The sequence below is a fragment of the Myodes glareolus genome, chromosome X, assembly GCF_982192425.1.
Source record: "Myodes glareolus chromosome X, mMyoGla1.1, whole genome shotgun sequence".
NCBI lineage: Eukaryota > Metazoa > Chordata > Mammalia > Rodentia > Cricetidae > Myodes > Myodes glareolus.
The window spans coordinates 130580946-130604269 of NC_142053.1; the positions used below are offsets into that span (position 1 = coordinate 130580946).

Genomic DNA, 23324 nt, shown 5'->3' on the forward strand with positions numbered 1-23324 from the left:
TGGTAATTATTAGGCAGTTGAAGTAGGATGTTGGCTAGACAGCATAGCTCAGCGGCCTCCATCATGGGACTCCGACTTATAGGTTCCTAATCCAGTCCAAAATATATAAATGAATCTTGGTTTCCAAAACTGGATAAATCAAGTTGTTGCAAAGAGCTTTGCTTGCATTTGACATCCATACACCAGCTCCACCAGCACGGATAGCATCTGGAAGTATTTAACATGGGAAATGGACAGCGTGGGACTGCCCCATGCAGTTTTAAAAGTCAGTACACCATCAGGTATGGTCAGTAGGCTGTGAAGTTTGAGTTCAAAGCACTTGCTGGCATTTGAAAATGCTCCACAGTGAATTTGCTTTCAAAAACAGAACAAAGCTTCCAGGAACAGTTTTGAAAAACAAAGATCATTAATACACCCCCTCCAGTGTACACCTGCATTTTGAATTTTCTCCATTTTCACAAAATCAGTGTGCTCCGTCCAATACTTATAAGCTTACACTAACAGTGCCCTAAGCCATTATTTTATTCTCAGTAGGGTGTTTTATGCCTAGATGAGTTATATGTAGGAGAAACCATTTTCACAGGAAAAAATAATCTTCAACATAGTCACAAAAACACATTTAGGAATTACTCATAAAAAATATCACAGGTTTTCAATAGTTTACAAAAAAAAAAAAGTTTTCGACCCCAGTCAGGGAAGCAGGTAGGTCTTTACCTTTTCTTCAGCTCCTACAAATCAAATCCCACAGTTTCACCCCCAGCTCTGTAACAGACTAGCTGCCATGGCATCCCCTCCCTCCAGTCCATCATCTAAAGTGGGTCACACAGATCTTTCTCTCCAAAGTTTCCTTCCACCACTCATTGTGTTAGCCCAGCCCCAAGTCCAGCAGGCATTCCCTGGGAACTGACCTGCTATTCGAGCCAGGGAAGAAACTAGGCTAAGGCCAAGTGCAGATCATCTCCCATCTCTCCTCTCCTCCACATCCATTTCCCCAGTCTCCTCCCCAGCTCTGTAGAGGAACAGTCCTCTACTGTGTTCTCCCTATCTGTTTCACCCCCTTTTTCCACAGATCAATCCTATCTTCTTCAACCTTCCTCCCCACTTATCCTGATATTCCTAAAGCCCAGCTCCAGTAGGTGTTCCCTGGGAACCCTCCAGCCAAGCCTGCCAGAGAAGCAAGTAGGCCAATGAAGCAGGTATGTGAGCTTCAAATCCTCAGTCTCTCTCCTCTTCTCCATATTTGATCCCTTGGTCTCATCCCCAGATCTGTAGCAGCCAACCTGTAGGGGCCTGTCTTCACACTGTATCCTCATTTCAAGGGCACTAAACAGATCCTGGTAGGGCACCCCTTCTAGCCCACCATCATTCCTGTCGGCTCTTAATACCCAGAAATTCCAGTGGACATACCTGTCAGGATCCCAGAGGACTTTTCTTCCAGATCATCCCACTCTCCTAAGAACCAGAGAGGGCAACAGAAATCAAGGAACAAAGCACTAAGACTAGCCTAGATATCAGCACCAAGAATTATAATCACCCCAAGCCCAGATGTCTAGACACTAATGTAAAAGCATAGTCAATAACAGCCAGGACAATTTGTCTCCATGAAAGAGTAACAACCCTACCACAGTTGGCCGTGAGAAATTGAACATAGTTGAAAAATAAGATAAAGATACAATAGCTTTATGGATGAGGTACTTTATGATTGAGGTACTTAAATAAGAAATAAATAAATCCCTTAAAGAAATTTATGAAAACACAAACTGGAAAACAATGAATAAAACCATTTAATACTTCAAAGTGGAAATAGAATCAACAAAGAAAATCCAAACTGAAGGAAACCTGAAAATGAAAAATTTGGGAACTCAAACAGAAACTGCAGAGGCAAGCCACACCAACAGAATACAAGAGATGGAAGAGAAAATCTCAGGCCTTGAAGATGCCATAGATGAAATAAATACCTCGGTCACAGAAAATTTTAAATCCAAACAAACAAACAAATAGACTCCTGACACAAACATCCAGAAAATATGAGACACTATGAAAATATCAAGTATAAGACTAATAGGAAAAAAAGGATAACAGTAATAGAGGAAGAGGAAGAAACCAGCTCAAAAGCCCAGAATATATTTTCAACAAAATGGTAGATAAAATTGTCCTCACTTAATGGAAGAGATGCCTGTAAAGTTACAACAAGTTTACAGAACACCAAATAGATTGGATCAGAAAAGAAATTCCTTTGGGAACATAATGTCCAAAACACTAAATGTACAAAACACAGAAAAAATATTAAATGCTGCAAGGGGAAAAGACCAAGTAACATATAAAGACCGATCTATTAGAATTATACCTGACTTCTCAATGGAGACTCTAAAAGCCAGAAGGGCCTAAACAAATGTGCTGCAGACTCTAAAAGCTAACAAATGACAGCCCAGACTACAATACTAAGCAAAACTTTCAGGCACAATAGATGGATAAAATAAAGCATTCTATAATTAAAGCCAAATTTAAGCAATATATATCTTCAAATTCACTCTTACAAAAGGCACTAGAAGGAAAACTCCAACCGAAAGAGCTTAACAACACCCAAGAAAATGCAGGAAATGATCTCAGAGCAGCAATGTCAAAATAAGGGAAAACATACACACACCATCACCACCACCACCACCACCACCACCATCACACAACCACCATCACCATCACATAACCACCAACAACAGCAATAATAGGAATTAGTAACCCTTGGTCATTGATATCTCTCAATAATAAAGATATAAATTGTCCAATGAAAAATGAAGATTAAAAGAATGGATATAAAAAACAGAATTCAGCCTTCTGTTGCATCCAAGAAACAAACTTCAATATAAAGGCAAGAAATCATCTCAGGGTGAAACCGTGAAATAAGATATTTCAAGCAAATGGACCTAAGAAGCAAGCTGGTGTAGCCATTTTAATATCTGGAAAAAATTGACTTCAAAACTAATCAGAAGAAATAGGGAAGGACACTACATATTCATTAAAGGATAATTTCATCATGAGGATTTTTATAATATTACTAAATAATATAATAAAACATTGCAATTCTTAACATCTATGCCTCAACCACAAGGGCACCCAAGTATGTAAAAGAAACACTACTACAGCTTAAATTATATATTGACCCTCACACACTGATGGTGGGAGACTTCAAAACCCCACTTTCACCAATAGACAGGTCATCTGGATAAAAAAACTGAACAGAAATTCTGGAGCTAATTGATATTACAAAGAAAATGGACCTAGCACATATTTACAGAACATTTCACCCAAACATAAAAGAATATGGCTTCTTTTAAGCACCTCATGGAGCTTTCTCTAAAATTCACACAAAGAAAAAGCTCAACAGATACAAGAAAACTCAAATAATCCCCTGCTGTTTATCAGACCATGAAGGATTTAAGCAGGCTAACAACAACAGAAAGCTTACAAACTCACGGAAACTGAACAAATCTCTACTGAATGAAAAATGAGTCAAGACAGAGATCAAGAAAGAAATTAAAGACTTTTTACAATTGAATGAAAATGAATACGCAACATGCCCAAACTTGGGGGGCACGATGAGGGCAGTTCTACTAGGCAAGCGCATAGCACTGATAGTGCCACGTTCACACTAGTCTCCCTCACAGCAGCAACTTACAGGCACACCAGAAAGCTCAAGAACAAAAAGAAGAAGTAATATTGAAAAGGAGTATACGACAAGAAATAATTCAACTCTGGGATGAATTCAATAAAATAGAAACAAAAATATTACAAAGAATATCAATGAAACAAAGAATTGTTTCTTTAAAAAATTTAACATTGACAAACCTTTATGCAAATTAGCTAAAAGGCAGACAAAGAATATTGAAATTAATACAATTAAAGATGGAAAGGGGTTAAAACAACAGACATTGAGGAAATCCAGATAATCATAAGGGTATACTTTAAAAACCTATATTCCACAAAACTGATAAATCTAAAAGAAATAGATAATTTTATAGATAGGTACCAACTATCTGAAACCAAGATCAGATAAGCAATTTGAACAGACATATAATCGATACTTAGTGAATAGTAGCAGCAATTAAAAGCCCCTGAGCCAAAAAAGCCCGGCCCTGTGGTTTTAGTGCAGAATTCTACCAGATTTTCAAAGAAGAGTTAACCCTAATATTCAATTTATTCCACAGAATAGAAACAGAAGAAACACTATTGTCAACTATGTTTTCCAAGGCCACAGTTACCTTGATATCCAAACTACATAAAGATTCAACAAGGAAAGAGTATTACAGACTCATTTTCCTTATGAACATAGATGAAAATTTTTCAATAAAATACTTGCAAAAAGAATCTAAGAACACAAGAACATGATTCAATATGATCAAGTAGGTTTCATCTCAGTTATGCAGGGATGGTTCAATATATGTACACCAATAAATATAATACACCATAAAAACAATCTAAAAGACAAAAAACATATGATATCTCATTAGATGCAGAAAAGGCATTTGACAAAATCCAATGCCACTTCATGATAAAAGTCCTGGAGAGATTATGAATACAGGAGACATACCTCAACATAATAAAAGCAGTTTATGGAAACTTAAAGGGAAAGTAACTCAAAGAAATTCCACTAAAATTGGGAATAAAACAAGATTGTCCGCTCTTCCATACCTAATCATTAAGTCCTTGAAGTTCCAGCTGGAGCAATAAGACAACTGAAGGAGACAAATGGCATAGAAATTGGAAAGAAAAACGTGGAAGTATCTTTATTTGCAGATGATATGATAGTATATATAAGTGATCCCAAAAATTTCATTGGGAAACTCCCATAGTTGATAAACACTCTCAACAAAGTAGCTACATACAAAAATAATTCACAAAAATCAGTAGCCCTCTTGCATGCAAATAACAAATAGACTAAAGCAAATCAGGAAAACAACATATTTCACAATAGCTTCAAATAATATAAAATATCATGAAGTAACTCTAACCAAACAAGGGAAGGCTTGTATGATCAAAACTTTAATCATTGAAGAAAATCATTGAAAATAATACCAGAAGGTAGAAAGATCTCCCATGTTCATGGATTAGTAGGATTAACATAGTAAAAATAGCCATCCTACCAAAAACAATCTACAGATTCAATGCAATCCCCATCAAATTTCTAATACAGTTTTTCACAGACCTTGAAAGGACAATTTTCAGCTTGATATGGAAACACAAAATACCCAGGATAGCTACAACAATCCTGAATAATAAAAGAACTGCAAGAGGTATCACCATTCCAAATTTGAAAGTGTACTACAGAGCTATAGTAATAAAAACATCATGGTCATGGAACAGAAACAGACATTTTGATAAATGGAATCTAACTGAATGAATTCCCACACATGTAGACACCTGATTTTTGATAAAGAAGTCAGAAGCACATGCTGAAGAAAAGCAACATCTTCAGCACATGGTACTGGTTACACTGGATGACTTCATGTAGAAGAATCCAAACAGACCCATACTCAATCACCATGTACAAAACCCGAAGTAGATCAAAGACCTCAACAAAAAGTCTGATACAATTAACCTGATAAAAGAGGAGAAAGTGGAGAATAGCATTGAACTCATTGGCATATGTAAAGATTTCTGACCATAACACCATTAGTACTGGCACTAAGATCAACAATTATTAAATGGGACCTCCTGAAATTTAGAAGCCTTTAACATTGCAAAGGACACTGCCATTCAGACAAGGCAGGAGCCTATGGAATGGGAAAGGATTTTTTTTTTTACTAACTACGCATTCCAAAAGAAGGCTAATATTCAGAACATATAAAGAACTCAAAAGCTGAGTATCAAGAAAACAAATATCCCAAATTAAACTCAAATAGCCAAAACCATTTAAATGTTCAAATCCTTAAGCATCAAGAAAATGCAAATCGAACCTATTTTGGGATTTCATCCTACCCCCATAAGAATGGCTAAGATCAATAAAACAAAGTGACAGCTCATGCTGGCAAAGATGTAGAGTAAGGGGACACTCATTCTTTGCTGGTGGGAGTGCAAACTTGTACAACCACTATGGAACTTAGTGTGGTAGTACCTCAGGATGATGGGAATCAATATACCTCAAGATCCAGCTATATTATTCTTGGACATATCCCCAAAGGATGCTTCTTCCTTCCACAAAGATACTTGCTCACACACATTCATTGTTGCTCTATTCATCATAGCTAGAAATTGGAAACTAGATGTTCCTAAACAAAAGAATGAATAAAGAAATTGCAGTGCATTTACACAATGGAGAACTCTACCATTAACAAAATAAAATCATAAAATGTGTAGGTAAATTGATGAAACTGAAAAAAAATCATCCTAGTATCCCAGACCTAATAAGGTATCCCAGACCCAGAAAGACAAATATTATATGTGTTCTCTTACATGTGGATAGTTAAAGTTAAGTAAATAGTAACTAAGCTATACTCCATAGAACCACAGAGGTTAAGTATAGAGTAAGGGACTGCGGGAACAGATAGATCTCCTTAGAAAGGGAAACAGAATAAAAGAGAGTTATGGGTTATGAGATTGGGGCTGGAATAGAAAGATCAAGTAGAGAGGGGAAAAGAAGGGCGCAATGATCAAGGGAATATGAAGAGAGACAGTTAAAATTAAGGGCCATTTGAGTGGTCGTAGAGGAACCTAATACAATGAAACTTTTCTAAATATATACATAAAAATGAAATTGCCAAATAATGGAGGAAACAGAACCCCAATTGGACATACCTTGTCACCAAATGAAACTTTCAGTAATGGGAATAGGTTACATCTACCTGAGTTTTTGGCCAAAAGTTTCCCATGGGAACCCCTAAACAACACTGACTGTTGCCAAAACTATAAACTCTACAAACTGATGGCAAAACCCTATTACTGAAAAAACAACCACACAAGTCACTGAATATGGAGAAGTTGAGCTTGTGCCTATATAGAGACCTCACCGGAATGGACTAATGTCTTTGGTTCAGAAAGGTACTCGGCCCACTACCAAATGAGAAATGTAAACACCAATCCAGCCACAAACTCTTTGATCTATAATTGTGTTCTACTTGTAAGATATGCTAGGGCAATGTTAGCACGAACATTGTGGGAGCAACCAACCAGGATCTGTTTTGACTTAAGTCCCACTCCATGAGATGGAACCCATACCAGCACTGCTTGGGTTACCAAGAGCCTAATACTAGATAGACCAGGACCTAGGATAAACCTAATACTATTGGTTAAAAAAAATACCATATAGTGACATATTGACTCTTAATGACTCGTGGTGACGTTTTGCTATTCTCATAGATCAGTGTCTTGTTTAGCCTTCATCAGAGAAGGCTCTCCTTCTCTGCAGCAGATAGGAACAAATACAGTGACCCCACAGAGAGTGGGTCACTCAGCTTTAAATGGGATGTCTCCGTCAATTCCCTCCCCTCAGAGCTCAGAGATCCCTGAGTTTAGAAGGAGTGCTAGAACCAGAGGAGCTGGAGGTCAACAGGAGAACAAGGCCCTCCAAATCAACATGATAAAAGCTCAGATGAAACTCCCAGAGACTGAGGCAGCATGTACAAGGCCTGCACATGGCCTGCGCCAGATGATGTCCTAGGCTGAAAGGAGAAGTGGACACAAGCCCCCATCCCTAATCCAGAAGCTATCTTCAATTGATAATCACTTGAAAATGGAAATATAGTTTTCTACAATGGAGTCTCACTGGGAATCAAATTCTTTTTTTGTTTGTTTGGTTGATTTATTTGTTTGTTTTTTGCCTTTTTTGTTTTTTTTTTTTTAGATACAGGGTTTCTCTACAGCTTTGGAGCTTGTCCTGGAACTAGCTCTGGTAGACCAGGCTGGCCTCGAACTCACAGAGATTCACTTGCCTCTGCCTCCCGAGTGCTGGGATTAAAGGTGGTGTATCACCACCGCCTGACCAGGAATCAAATTCTTAAGAGTAGGCCACATGTCCAGCAGTAGATGGCCAACAGAAAATGAACTCAATGGCATCATTGGAGGTTTCTTATCTCACAATGTTGTCTCGGGATTTTTTAAAAATAATTACTTTTTTCTTTTTTCTAACCTTTCTAACCTTTGCACATATATTATGGCTTCAAGTTTCATAATTTTATGGGATTTCTGAGTATAAGAATGAATGGGTCTCTGTGTTTATATTTTTCTTGTGCATTTTCTTGGGCTTCTGTTTGCTTGGATTTTGTCCCATTCCACTGTGTTTGGTTTTTGTTTTTATCTTATTATATCATATTGCATTTTTATCCCTTAGAAGAATTTGTTTTGTGATGAGAAACAGAAAAAGAGTGGATCCAAATTGTAGGGGAGGTGGAGAGGCACTATGAAGTGTAGAAGGAGAGTGTGATGGCTATTCTTGGTTATCAACTTGACTACATCTGGCATGAACTACAATCCAGAAATAGAGGGCATACTTGTGAGAAATTTTTTTGCTTGGTTTGAAGTGGGGAACCCACTTCTAGTGGGTTAGGATTAGGAGTTAGAGTAGGAACCTTTGAGGTAGGACCTTTGAGATAGGAAGATAAACACTGTTGATACAGATCTTAAGGGAAGACACATATCTTTAATTTGGATCTTGAGGCAGAAGACACATCTTCAATCTGGGCCATATATTCTGCTGGAAGTCTATGTAAGGACACAGAAGAAAGAAGCTTTCGCTCTTTACCTACTTGTCATCACCTTGCTAGCAATTCATTTCTTCACTTGCATCAGAGCCTACTTCTTCAGGATTCCAGCATCTACTGAAGACCAGCTGAGACTTTCAACCTTGTGGACTGAGAAACTCCTGGATTCTCAGACTTTTTGTTCACAGTCAGCCATTGTTGGATTGCTGGATTGCAGCCTGTAAGTCATTCTAATAAATCCTCGGGGTATGTGTGTGTGTATGCGCACGCGCGTGAGAGAGAGAGAGAGAGAGAGAGAGAGAGAGAGAGAGAGACAGACAGACAGACAGACAGAGAGAGAGAAATTAATTCTCTAAGATCTGTTGCTCTAGAGAATCCTAACTAATATAGAGGGGAATCCATAAGCATGATATACTATATGACAAAAATAATCCATTTTCCAGAAAAGAAAGCAAAATGGGTTTCCATAATCTCGCAGCTCTTTTTTCCCCCTGACCATTTATCCAAGTTAGAATCTTCGAGGAGCTAAGTCCCTTTCTATGACCACCTGAATTAACTGAACTGGCTTTTAAAGCTGTGTGCCAGGAGAAAGGTGAAGGAAATAATGCCATGCTATCAGATATCTGTTGAAAAGTGTAATTAATCAAGAAAGTGGAACATAATAATCAACAGGAGGAGGCACTCCTGTCAACGGGTCAAGAATTCAATCTGCCAGGAGTTAGGGGCTGGCTCACACTTGCTGAAATTTATCCGTTCATAACTGGTAAGCTTAAATAGAAATCATGAATTGAAAACAAAATTTACTTTGGATCTTAAATTTAAAGCTTTAATTTATTTTGGGCTGATATTCATCACTGATGAGAGATAGGCCTCCAATCTCATCTTCCTGAATGTAATTATTAAATCATCCAAGAGCTGTTCATTGGTACAATATTATTTCTGGATTGAAAAAGTCAGTTTTGATGTTTTATGATATAGCAGGTGATTATCATTAACAAAAGAGAAGGGAAGAATTTGAGTAAGAAATGATAAAATTTTAAGGTGATTGCTTGCCAGTTTCTTAACTTAATCACTACCCAATGCACACATGAGTCAAAATATCACAGCGTGCTTCAAAATTATGTATAAATATTATGTCAGTCAAAAAAGAAAAAAAGTACAGTTCACTTCTGGATCAGAAATTATGGCTTCAGTTAGGAGCAAGTACCTGTGATCTCAGCAATTCAGAAAGCTGAGGCAGGAGGATTGCTTAAGCCCAGAAGTTTGAAGTCAGCCTGAGCAACATAGTGCCACACCTCCTAGAAAAAGAATATGAATGTGACATTAATACAAGTCCTTTCTTATGGGCGTCTGCAAGTAATGTATAAAGTCTGGCCAGTACTGAGGACGGCTTTTTTGTTGTTGTTGTTGTTGTTGCTTTGTTGCTGTTGTTGTTGTTTTTCGAGACAGGGTTTCTCTGTAGCTTTTGTAGACCAGGCTGGTCTCGAACTCACAGAGATCCGCCTGCCTCTGCCTCCCTAGTGCTGGGATTAAAGGCGTGCACCACCACCGCCCAGCCTGGTTTTGTTTTTATAGTCTAGAACCCCACAGAGAGATTTATACATGCAGTGGAGTCTGAGGAAGAATTTTGTTGGTTGAGCTTATGTCTTCATTCAGTTCTGCGCAGTTCTTGGGCAAGTTGAAATACATAATCTGCAACAGGAAATATCAACTTAAAGTTGATATTTAAAGTGAGGCCCAGCTAATTTTCGTTTGTGAATTACTAGTGCCTAAGAAAACCAGGAGCAAAGTCAAGGTGTTGTAGAAGCAGTCAGGTGTAGCACACATGCAACTGTCATGTAGGGATATATAAATGCTCTTGTCAATTCATTTGACCTATCCAAAAATATCCATTTTAAGCCAGAAAATCATTAGCCTCTAAGGGTCAGATTCTGAGCATGCATTAGCAAATTAAAAATTGTTTTAATAAGTCCAAAAGTAAATGTCATTCCAGAGATTGCATCTCATCACATGCTGTTTCCCTTTTATCAAAGAGCTCCAATAGACAAGAGCTATAGTTTACATCTTCAGCTATGGAGACTTATTCTGCTAATAATACTTAGAGGCTTTAAACTCTAATATGTTCATGAGAGGCAGAAAAATAAACATACTTCTCACTAGCACGACATCTTCCTTTCCATACTGAGGTGACCCCTCAGGAAATTATGCAACTGTGAGAATTTTATCATATATCCTGTTGCAGACTGTTTGTGTCTACCTATTTCTCATCCCCCAAGACGATAGCATTTAAAAGCAGTGCCTGTGGAAGGTAATCAGGTACAATGGGACCTTTAAAGGTAATGTCTTGCACCCATGATGCAATCACTGCCTTATAGTAAGATGGAAAAACAGTATGCCAGTCTTTTAGCTAAGATGAAGTGTAGGAAGAGGCCAGAGTGCTCTACTATACAGTAGTGAGGGAACATCTTGCAAGTGACTGTCAGTGAGGAAGGAACAAATTCTTCGAAGACACTGCATCTTAATCTTGACCTTCTAGCTTCCAAACTGTGAAAGGAAAACATTTGTCAAAGTACTACAAAATACTGAAGTTTGTATTAGAGGCCTGAACTAAGAGACACTTAAGTATAATACTAAATAATAGAAGAAAAATAAAAAATAATTAACCCACTTTTCTTTTCATTGCAAACCACTAGCAGTAAACTCAGCTTGTACAGAGCTACCATTACAATCCTTGGAGATTCTTCCTGCACTGGAAAGAGAGCAGGAGCTGCTTCAGACTGGGGTCTGCTATCTAAGCCACGTTCTGTCTGGCTTACCTAAAGCTTTGTCTTCCCCCTTGACAGAGGGATGTCACATGCTAATAATTTTGACTTACCAAAATGGTAACCTATGATGGGAGTAATCAACTGTCCTTTGATTGATTGTGAGACATATTCCATGAGGAGAGGGGCAACCCATGCCTGGTATAGTAAGCCTGACTAACCACCCAGATTTGGGGAAGTTGTAGGCTGAGACAGGGAATGTATTACTGCTGTTTAAACTGGAATACCATCTAACTGCCTTCTAAATACCTTTGCTTATATCCATAGACAAGGCTGCTCCCAGCCTTAATCAGAGAGACCTGTCTTTGCAAAGAATGATGGTGAATGTAGAGAGTGCAGTTCAGAATGCAGAGAATAAGCAATAGCTATGGTGCTAGTCCTAAACAAGGCATTTGTGCCACCATCTGTAAGGCTCAGCAACAGAGTAGAAGAGGAGGTTGAATATAAAAGCAGGAGGATAGGGTGAAAGACTACAAAATGTCATTCTATTGCAATCATTAATCCACAGCCACAGTAGTTACCTTCACTGGGTTCACACAAGACCAGCCCTATTAACAGTAAAGCAAGGAAGGAGGTGAGATGAGACAACCCAGGTATGTGTCTGGTCTTATTGTAGCTTGTTATGCCATGTTTGGTTGATGTCCCTGGGAGGCCTGCTCTTTTCTGAGGGGAGGTAGAGGAGGTGGTGGATCTGAGGGAGAGGAGAGGGAGGGGAAACTGCAGTCAGAATATGATGAGAGAATAATAAAATCAAAAATTTAAAATAGGGATTCTAAAGGATTTTATTAGTCCTTTGAGAATTTGCTAACAGCTTTTAATCATATTCACCCTCTTTAAGAGGGATCTTTTGAGGACAAAGAGGGGTGCTATAGGGAGAGGGGCTCAAGAGTAATAAAAGGATGTATTGACATAATACATGGAGATAGCATAGTGAATCCCATTTAATTGATACAACTAATATAGGTTAATAATTATTTTGTAAAAGATCCACTCCAAATTGGAGAGAGAGTTCTGTGAGTAAAAGTGCTTACTGTGCAAGCTTGATGGCACGAGTTCAATCCCCAGAGTCCATGGTAGAAATAGAGAACTGACTCTAAGGACTGGGCTAGACTCTGAGGACACATGGCACAGGCCAATCCTCACACATTTAACTACTTAAACAATCTCTGTACACTTAACCTTCAAACTGCATCCTGGCCCCTATTGATCCAGGATACAGGCCATCCCTACACCTCCAGACTATAGGCCAGTGTGCACAGCTACAAGCACCAGCCTAGCATCTGTGGTCCCAGGTTTTGGACAATCACCTACAGGCTCCATACTTGTCTAGGCATAAGGCTGGCTATAAGCTCTAGTGTTATACATGGTTCAGATATATCCCATTGGTCCTTATTCTAGGCCAACTCCCACAGACCAAGGTTCTAGGACCAGTCATAAAAGTACAGGTTCCAGTCCAGACTCTGTAGGCCTTAGGCTAAGGCTTTTTCACAAAATTTCGGCTTCAGAATCCTTCTAGTGCCTAGTTAGCCCATGAATCAACACAAGACAACCTGCCAGAATTTAGGCTTAGTAATTCTAGTTCTAGCATGTATCATGTACACATTGTGTGATAGTTGATATATGTTCATATACATTTGTGGATTTAAGATTATTTTAGTGTGTCTTTTTTTTTTTTTGGTTGTTTGGTTTTTCGAGACTGGGTTTCTCTGTGCAACTGCCCTGGTTGTCCTGGAACTTGCCTATTTCTGTCTCCAGAGTGTTTCCAAGTTTTTAATGAAAAAATAGAAATAAATATTTTTTAAAGTATGTTTTTGTTTAAAGAGAATTCACATGTATAGCTCTTCTCTTCACTCAGTGCCTCAGCTTTCACCTATTATTAACATCTGGCTACTGAGCCATCCAGTTGTTAGTTTATGAGTCTACTGATGCTTTAGTAATGTTGGTGCTTTACATCAGGGTTTACAGCAGGGTTCATCTAGTCCTCCTATGGGGCTTGATAGATATATAGCATGTACCTACTATTATAGCACAATGCAGTTTAATTGCCCTAAATTCCCTTATATAATATGTATTAATATTTCCCATCTTGCTCACATCTTTTGCAACAATTTTTTCAGTCTTTATAGTTTTGCCTTGTTCCCAGTGGCATGTGAATGGAATCCTTGGTCATGTGTTATATGTGGCTGGGTTTTGCCTGTGTGTGGTAGGCATGTACATGTATTCAAACATGTGGGTATACATGTGCACACAAGCATAGGAAAGCTCACAGTATTCAGAATTTTTTCTAGATCACTCTACCTTACTCACTGAGTTAAGTTCTCTCAGTGAACCCACAGCCCACTAATGCAGACTATCTTAGCTACCCAACTTACTCTGGGGATTCTGTTTCTACCATTTGAGTTCTGGAATTACAGGCAGGCCACCATTTCCATCTGGCATTTACATGGATTTTGTAGATTTGAACTAAAGGTGTTTTGTATGTGTATGGAGAGTGTTTTAACCACTGAGCTGTCTCCAGCCCTTAGTATATAAGATTTTTAAATCTGAATTAGTTCATAGAGAATTTCATAAAATGTGTTTTGAACATATACATTTCTTCCCCAGCTCCTCCACTGGAACCTCCCTCCCTCACACAACTTTGTGTTCTCTTTTTCACCTATTAAGTTCAATTTATACTGCCCATATATTCTTGGATGCATGGCCTTCCAAGTGGAGCATGGTTGGCTTACCAGTGTCAATAATCTTAAAGAAAACTGACTCTCCTCTGAGAAGCTATCAATTGCCTGTATGCAGACCTTTAAGACTTTCCTTTTTTTTTTTTAGGTCTCATAAGGTGACCTGAATCTATATAGCTCCAGCTGTTCCCAGATTCATAGAAATATTCTTGCCTCCAAGTGCTGGGATCATAGTACTACCACGAAGTCATTCATACTTGATTCTATTACCGTTTGCATTCAGAGTTCTCTCATGCTTTCCCATGGCTTGATAGCTTTTCACGAATTGATATTTTTTCATTATGTATATGGCCCAGAATTTATCCATTCTTCTATTAAAGAACATCTTAGTTGTTTTCAAGTTTTAGCAATTTTATATATACTATAAACATTCATGTGTACGTTCTTATTTGAACATAAGTTGTCAACTCATTTAAATAAATATCAAGGAGTATGATTGTCATATTGTTATGAGACTATAGTTTAATTTTGTAATAAACTGTCAGTCTATCTGCCAAAGCAGCTGTACCATTTCATATTCCTACAAACAATTAGTTGTCATACTCCTACATAGCATTACCCTTGCTTGATATTTTATTTAGGGTTTTATCCATTTATACTGGTGTCAAGTAGAAAGTCACAAAAGTCAAATATGATATAATTATATAAATATTCATAATTCACCAAAGAAAGTACAACAGTGGTGGGGATATGGCTCAGTCATTAAACTGTTTGCCTTGTAAGCATGAGGACATGAATTAAATCTCTAGCATAAACAAAAAAAGCAAGGAGGTGGGCACTTGTAATTCTATTGCTAGGTAGGCAAAGACAACCTATCCAGATCTTTGTGAGAGACTATCTCAAAAGACAAGGTGGATGGCATCAGAAGAGTAACAGCAAAATTTGACCACTGAACACCATATTTAGACACAGACACATGAACATGTATGCATTTATAGTGTATGCGCAGGAACATGTACACAAACACAAACACACATTCCCAAAATGATTAGTAGTTACTTGGAGCTGTGATAAAGGAGGAACTAGGATTCACTGGTAATGCTCATGGGATTTCTTTTTATGGCAAAACTGAACTGTAGTGGTATTTTCATACCTTCAGGCATTCAAAACTATCAGAATTAAAGAAAATATGGTGACTTTTATGGTGCATCAATTAAAGTTCATTTGAATTGGAGCTGATACCTCTCTCACTCATACCACAGTACGTAGATGAAATATTATTTTACATGCTTTAGGACCCAAATACTTGATGCAACTGAAGATAAATGATTTAGCACCCAAATACTTGGTGCAACTGAAGACAAAGTTTTCCTGATTCTCCAGAATTAGATGTCATATAAATGTAAGATATAAGATAAATGCCACTCTGGTCAGGGAAACAAGTGGGCAGACTATAGATCTTCATCTTTCCTTCTGCTCCTCCAAATCCAATAACCTCCTATTATCTTTAGATCTGCAGCAGAATACTTGATGCAGCCTCGTTTCCCCTCTTGTTCCCATCTCCTGTGCACCACACAGATCTTTTCCTCCAAACTTCCCACCCCATTGCTTTGTCCCAGCCTCCAACTCCAGGAGGCATCCTCTGGGAATCCACAGACCACTGATAAGGGAAGCAAGTAGGCTAACTGCAGATCTTCACCTCTCCCTCCATTCCTCTGGGTGCAGTCCTCTATTCTCATCTCCAAGTCTAGAGCAGACCTTCTGCTGTGGACTCTCCTTACTCTGGTCCCTTTCCTGGGAGGATAACTAAGCAGAACCTGGTGGAATGCCATGCTTTTCTCCCTCCAGTTAATCCCCTCACACATCCTCAGACCACCCTCATTCCTTACTCTCAGGCTCCAATATCCAAAAACACATTTTACCTGGAACACATCCTCCCATGCCCACACTTATCAGGAACTCAGAAAAATTTCCTACCAGATAACAAACAGCCATCACATTCTCCTAAGAACCAGAGACGGCAACAGAAACAACAGAACAAAACATCCACCCAAAAAAGACATGCCCAGATATCAGCAACTGGAATTACAATCTTTCCAATCCCAGATGCCTAGACTCCAGCATAAAACAGATAGTTAATAACAGACAGGACAATATGTCTCCAATAGAGCCCAGAAACCCTACCACAGCAGGCTCTGAATATCTCAGTAAATCTGAACTCCAAGAAAAAGACCTTAAAACAGTCTTGATGAATATTATAGAGGTCTTTAAAGAGGAAATGAACAAATACCTTAAAGAAATCTATGAAAACATAAACAGACAATGGAAGAAAATTAGTAAAACCATTCAAGATCTGAAAGTGGAAATAGAATCAATAAAAAACCCAATCTGAGGGAAATCTAGAAATGAAAATTTAGGAACTCAAAAAGGAACCACAGAGGCAAACTTCAATAGAATGCAAGAGATTGAAGAAAGAATCTCAGGCATTGAAGACAAACTGGAAGTGGGCACATCAGTCAAAGAAAATGTTAAATATTAAAAAAACTACTGATACAAAACATCCAGAAAATCTGTGATGGTAGAAAAACATCAAATACAAGGATAATAGGAAAGAGAAGAAACACAGATCAAAGGCACAGGAAATATTTTCAACAAACTCATAGGAGAAAAGAAGAAAATTTTCCTAACCTAATGAAAATGATACATATAAAGGTATAAGGAGCATACAGAAGACCAAATTGATCATTTCAGAAATGTCCCCTCATCATATCATAAATAATCAAAACACTAAATAAATATATATAATAAAGAATATTATATATAATAAAGAATATTATATATAATAAATAATATTTTTAAACTGCAATGGAAACCACCAAGTTACATATAAAGGCAGCCCAGAATCACATCTGACTTCTCAAAGGAGACTCTAAAAGTCAAAAGGGCCTGAACAGATGTGCTGCAGACTCTAAGAGACCACAGATGTCAGTCCAGACTACTATACCAGCAAAACTTTCAACCATTATAGAAGTAGAAAAATAAATATTCCATGACAAAATCAGATTTAAACAATACCTGTCTATAAATCTATCACTACAGAAGGTGTTAGAAAGAAAACTCCTACTTAAAGAGATTAACTATACCTAAGAAAGCACAGAGAATAAAAATTTCACACCATAAAAAGTCAAAAAAGGGAAACACACACACACACACACACACACACACACACCACATACCACCACCACCAATGACAACAAAATAATAGGAATCAACACCATTGATCATTGATCTCTCAGAACATCAATTATCTCAATTCACCAATAAAAAGACACAGACTAACAGAACGGATATGAAAACAGGATTCATCATACTGCTGCATCCAAGAAACAAACCTCAATATAAAGGAGAGAGGTCACCTCAGGGTAAAAGAATGGAATAAGATGTTCCAAGCAAATGGATCTAAGAAGCAAGCTGGTGAAGCTATTTTCATATCTGACAAAATGGACTTCAAAAACTAATAAGAGATAGGGAAGGACACTACATACTCAAAGGAAAAATCTACCAAGAGGATATCACAATTCTTAACATCTATTCCCCAAACAGAAGGGAACCCAAGTTTGTAAAAGAGACACTACTATAACTTACATCACTTATTGACCCTCACACACTGTGAGTGGGAGACTTCAATACCCCACTCTTATCAATAGGCAGGTCTTACAGACAAAAACTAAACAGAGAAATGATGGAGTTAATTGATGTTATAAAGCAAATGGACCTAACAGATATTTACAGAACATTTCAACTGGACACAAAAGAATATACCTTCTCACCAGCTTGTGGAAGTTTCTCCAAAATTGACGACATACTCAGACGCAAAGCAAGTCTCCACAAGAAAATTGAAATAATCCCTGCATCCTCTCTGACCACCATGGATTAAAGCTGGATAACAACAACAAAAATAACAGAAACGTTACAGACTCATGGAAACTGCATAGCTCTTTACTGAATGGAAAATGGGTCACAGAAATAAAGAGAAAAATTAAAGACTTCCTAGAATTGAATGAGAATGAATACACAACATACCCAAAGTTTTGCGACACAATAAGAGCAGATTAAAGAGGTAAGTTCATAGCACTAAGAGTCTACATAAAAAATTAGAGACATCTCATACTAACAACATAAAAACACACCTAAAAACTCTAGATCAAGAAAAGAAAGAAAGAAGTCACACCCCAAAGAGTAGATGCCAAGAAATAATCACTATCATGGCTGAAATCAATAAAATAGAAACAAACAAAAACAAGACAAAGAGTCAATGAAATAAACAATTGGTTCTTTGAGAAAATCAGTTTTCTTGAATTAACTAAAAGACAGAAAGAGAGAATATCCAAATTAACAAAATTAGAAAGGGGACAAAACAAGACACCATTGCAATCCAGAGAGTCATAAGGATATACCTTAAAAAGTTGTAAAAGACAAGATCTCCTGAGTAAATTGGGAGCGTGGGGACCATGGGAGAGGGTTGAAGGGGAGGGGAGAGGCAGGGAGGGGAGCAGAGAAAAATGTAGAGCTCAATAAGATCGATTAAAAGAAGATGTGCTCCACAAGATTGTAAACTTTAAAAGAAATAGATAATTATCTCAATGCATAATGTTTATCAAAATTTAATCAATACAAGATTAGCAATTTGAACAGACCTATAACACCTAATGAAATAGAAACAGTCATTACAAATCTCCCAACCAACCAAACAAGGGCCAGATGGTTTTATTGCAGAATTCTACCAGACTTTCAAAGAAGAAGTAATGAAAATACTCCTCCTCACATTATCTTGTAAAATAGAAACAGAGGGAATATCGCCAAATTAATTTTATAAATCCACAGTTACCCTGACACTCGAATCACATAAGGCCAAACAAAGAGAATACAGCTCCCTTTCCCTTATGAACATAGATGAAAACAAACTCAATAAAATACTTGCAAACTGAATCCAAGAACACATCAGAAAGATCATACACCATGATTGAGTAGGCTACATCCCAAAGATACAGGCATAGTTCAAATTGTACATGAATAAATGTAATCCACCATTAAGAAAACTGAAAGACAAAAACCACATGATCATATTATTAGAGAAAAGGCCTTTGACAAAATTCAACATCCCTTTATCATAAAAATCCTGGATATGTTAAGGATACAAGAGACACATAATAAACAGCAAGCCCATAGCCAAAATCAACTTTAATGAAGAGAATCTCAAAGCAAATTCCCTAAAATCAGGAACAAGACAAGGTTGTCCACTCCCTCCATAACTATTCAATATAGTATTTAAAGTCTTAGCTAGAGCAATAAGACAAAGTAAGGATAAGACAAAGTAAGGAGATAAAGAAGATATGAATTGGAGAGGAAGAAGTCAAAGTATCTTTATTTGCAGATGATGTAGTATACAGAAGTGGCCCGAAAATTCCACAAGGAAACTCCTACAAATGATCAACACTTTCAGCAATGTAGTAGATACAACATTAAGTCATATAAATCAGTAATCCTTCTATATACAAATGACAAACTACTGAGAAAGAAATCAAGCAAGCAACACCTTTCACGATAACCTCAGATAATATAAAATACCTTAGGGTAGTTCAAACCAAAGACTTGTACAATAAAAAAAAAACTTTAAGACATTGAAGGAAGCAATAGAAAATGATATCAGAACATTGGAAGATCTCTCATGCTCATGGATTTATAGGAATAACATAGCAAAAATGTTCATCTTACCAAAAGCAATCTAAAGATTCAATTCAATCCCCATCAAAATCCTAATACAATTCTTCAGAGATGTTGAAAGGACAGTGCTCAACTTTATATGGAAACACAAAAAAGCTAGTATAACTAAAACAATTCTGAATAATAAAAGAACTGCTGGAGATATCACCATCCTTGATTTCACGTTATACTACAGAGCTATAGGAGTAAAAACAGTAATGGTGTAAAAACAAGCACATTGATCAATGAAATCAAATTGAAGAGCCAGATATAAACCTGCACACATATGGGCACCTGATTTTTATAAAGAATGCAGAAATATACACTGAAGAAAAGACAGAATCTTTAACAAATTGTGTTGGTCAAACTGGACACCTGTATGTAGAGGAATGAAAAGAGTTCCATATTTACCACCCTACACAAAACTAAACTCCAAATTGATCAATGACCTCAACAACAACAAAAAATAAACTCAGATACACTGAACCTGATAGTACAGGAAGCTGGGAATATCTTTGAACTCATTGACACATGAAAAGACTTTCTGAACAGAACACCTTTAGCACAGGCACTAAGTAAAATCAACAAATAATAAACGGGACCTCATGAAACTGAAAACCTACACAGCGAAGGACACAGTCATTCAGACAAAGCATCAGCTTACAGAATGGGAAAAGATTTTACCAGTTACACATCCTATAGAAGGCTAATATCAAAATACATAAGGAATACAAAAAACTAGATATCAAGAAAACAAATAATCCAATTTTTAAATGGAGTACAGATTTCAACAGCGTTTTCCAAAGAGGAAATTTAAATCGCTGAGAAACACACATGTTCAGCATCCTTAGCCACCAGGGAAATGCAAGTCAAAACTACTTTGAGATTTCATGTTAAACACTTTAGAATAGTTAAGACCAATAAAAGAAAGTGACAACTCACTCTGGAGAAGATGTGGAACAAATGGAACACTCATCCATTGTTGGTTGGACTGCAAATCTGTACAGACACTATGGAAATCAGTGTATCAGTTCCTAAGATGACAATTGATCTACCTCAAGTTCCATCTATACCACTCTTGGGGATACGCCCAGACTATTTTCTTACCCTAGAGACACTTGTTATGAATAGAGCAGTTTATTGCTGCTCTATTCATAATAGCCAGAAATTTTAAACAACCTAGATATCCCTCAGCATAAGAATGGATAAAGAAAATTGGTACATTTACATAAAATGAAGCATTACTCAGCCATTTAAAAAATCATGAAACTCATAGGGAAAGAGATGAACTTGAAAAAATCATCCTGATTAAGGTAACCCACACTCAGACAAATATGATATGTGCTTGCTTATAAGTGGATATTAATTTTTAAGTTAAATGTCCAAGCTACAGTCTGTGCAACCACAGAGGGTAGGTATAGAGTAAGGTACAAGAGGGAATATTGGTCAATATGGAACATAGGAACAATAGGTCTTGTTAAGAAATGGGAATAAAGTAGATAACAATGGACAGATGGGGATTCTGGAATTGGAAGATCAAATGGGGAGGGATTGAGGGATAGAATACAAGGCAAAAAAGCTAAAATTAAGGGGACTTTGAGTGGTAGCATGAAACTGAAAAAGTAGAACCTTCCTAAAATATATAAATATATTAAAGCAATCTACATGAAATCACCAAATAATGAGGGAGACAGAGTCTCAAGTGGACATCTCTTGTCACCAAATGAAGCTTCCAGTACCAGGATTGGGTTATATCTAATTGAGTTGTTAGCCAAAGAAGGTCCCATGAGACCTCTAAACAACCCATGCTTTTGCAAAGGCAATAGGCTCCTCTCTATGAAGTGACATCAAGGCCCCATTGCTAAAGACAATCAATTGAACATGAGAATTCTAGCTTACATAAAGCCCTCACCCATACTTTCTAGCGTCTTTGGTACAGGAAGGTACTCTGCAGGCTACCTAAACGGTAGCATAAACATCAAGTCAGTCACAAACCCTTTGATCAATAATTGTGTCCTGCCTGCAAGATATGCTAGAGCAATGTGGCACAAAGATTATGGGAATAACCAACTACTATCTGATTTGACTTAAGGTCCACTCCACGAGATGGAACCTATACGAACACTGCTTGGGTGACCAAGAACACGAGACTAGATAAACCAGGGACCTATGGTAAGACCAAATAATAATGATCTAAAAATCAAACAACAACAAAAGAACACCAAAAAAAAAAAACAAAACAAAAGCAAATAACAAAAAAGAACTACCACAAAGTAATGTATTGAGTTCTAATGATATTCTGCTATACTCATAGAAGAGTGCCTCAGTCAGCTATCACTAAAAAAGCTTCCTCCTGCAGCAAATGGGAACATATATAGAGACATACAGCCAGTCATTACAGAGAGTGAGAAAACTTGGAACATTTAGCCCTAAATGAGATGTCTCCAGCAAATTTCTCCTTCAGAGCTCAGGGAACCCCATGGAAGAAGGAAGAGGCAGAAAGAGTGTAGGAGACAGAGAAGATGGAAGACACCAGGAGAACAAGACCCTCGTATGAAGCTCATATGAACTCAGAGACTGAAGCGGCCTGCATAGGGCCTACACAGGTCTGTACTATGTCCTCAGCATAAATATTATGGTTTTCAGTTTAGTGTTATATTCCAGAATGGGAAAATGATTGAATCTCTGATTCTTGTGCCTTCTCTTTGGGCTCTTTTCCTTCTGTTGGTTTGTCTTGTCTAACTTTGATGTGATAGTTTTTTTATCTTTTATATTTCATTTTGTTGTATTTTATTATCTCTTAGAAGCCTATTCTTTTCTGAGACAAAAAGGAAGTGGATCTGGATAAGAGAGGAGGTGGGGAGGAATTGGGAGGAGTAAAACAAGGGAAAACTGCAATAATGCTATCTTGGAGAAAATAATTCATTTTCTTTTGTTTGGGGATTTTATTTTTGTTTCCAAAACCCTGTTTGTCCTGGAATTTTCTGTGTAGACCAGCAGCCTCGATCTCAGAGCTCTGTCTGACTCTGCCTCCTGGGATTAAAGGCTTGCACCACACCACTGCCCAGCAATAATCTATTTTCTAAAGAGGGGAAAAATGAATGCAACAAAGCTCAGAGTCAGAAGCAAGCTTAAATGTACATTCCTTTAGCATCCACACTTCAGATGATGATATAGCCTGCTTTGTGCTTCTGGGGAAGAAAGTGGACTTTTCTACTTTCCTTCCCCATCAATGTTCCCTTACCAGTTAGCTGGACAAGCAGATCTTGTATCCATATACCTTCCTCAACTCATGAGCCTTTATCCTTTTTCTCAGAAGAAGGCTTAAGACTCGTGCCTTTTACTTTAGACTTGAAGATAAGGTGCTCAATTGA

The 23324-nt window shown here is 37.5% G+C and overlaps 1 protein-coding gene across 1 annotated transcript in view; it reads right to left on the bottom strand.

Annotated features, from left to right (window-relative positions):
• Positions 1–23324, bottom strand: part of Bmp15 (bone morphogenetic protein 15) — a 54744-nt gene that overhangs the window by 24964 nt on the left and 6456 nt on the right. The gene's annotated exons all lie outside the window — the stretch shown is intronic.